Source organism: Notothenia coriiceps, unplaced genomic scaffold (assembly GCF_000735185.1).
Source record: "Notothenia coriiceps isolate Sejong01 unplaced genomic scaffold, NC01 NC01_scaffold00031603, whole genome shotgun sequence".
NCBI classification, from domain to species: Eukaryota; Metazoa; Chordata; class Actinopteri; order Perciformes; family Nototheniidae; genus Notothenia; species Notothenia coriiceps.
The window spans coordinates 315,048-315,295 of NW_011364304.1; the positions used below are offsets into that span (position 1 = coordinate 315,048).

Genomic DNA, 248 nt, shown 5'->3' on the forward strand with positions numbered 1-248 from the left:
TCAGATTTCACTTTTATAGATATTTTTGATATTTGAATCCTTATTTTTTTCAGCACAGATTTTTCGTTTTCAGATTCAAAACAAAAAAACAAGATTTGAAACTGAAACAATATTTCAGTTTCAAATCTTGTTTTTTCAGGTTTCACATTGCTTTTCACCTTCAGATCGTTTTTCACTTTGAGATTTTTTTTTTCGCTTTCAGATCTTTTTTTTTCGATTTCAGATTTTTGACCCTGATATTGCTTCGG

The 248-nt window shown here is 27.8% G+C and overlaps 1 protein-coding gene across 1 annotated transcript in view; it reads right to left on the reverse strand.

Annotated features, from left to right (window-relative positions):
* Positions 1–248, reverse strand: part of LOC104960157 (mitochondrial import inner membrane translocase subunit TIM16-like) — a 108,232-nt gene that overhangs the window by 79,804 nt on the left and 28,180 nt on the right. The window lies entirely within an intron of this gene.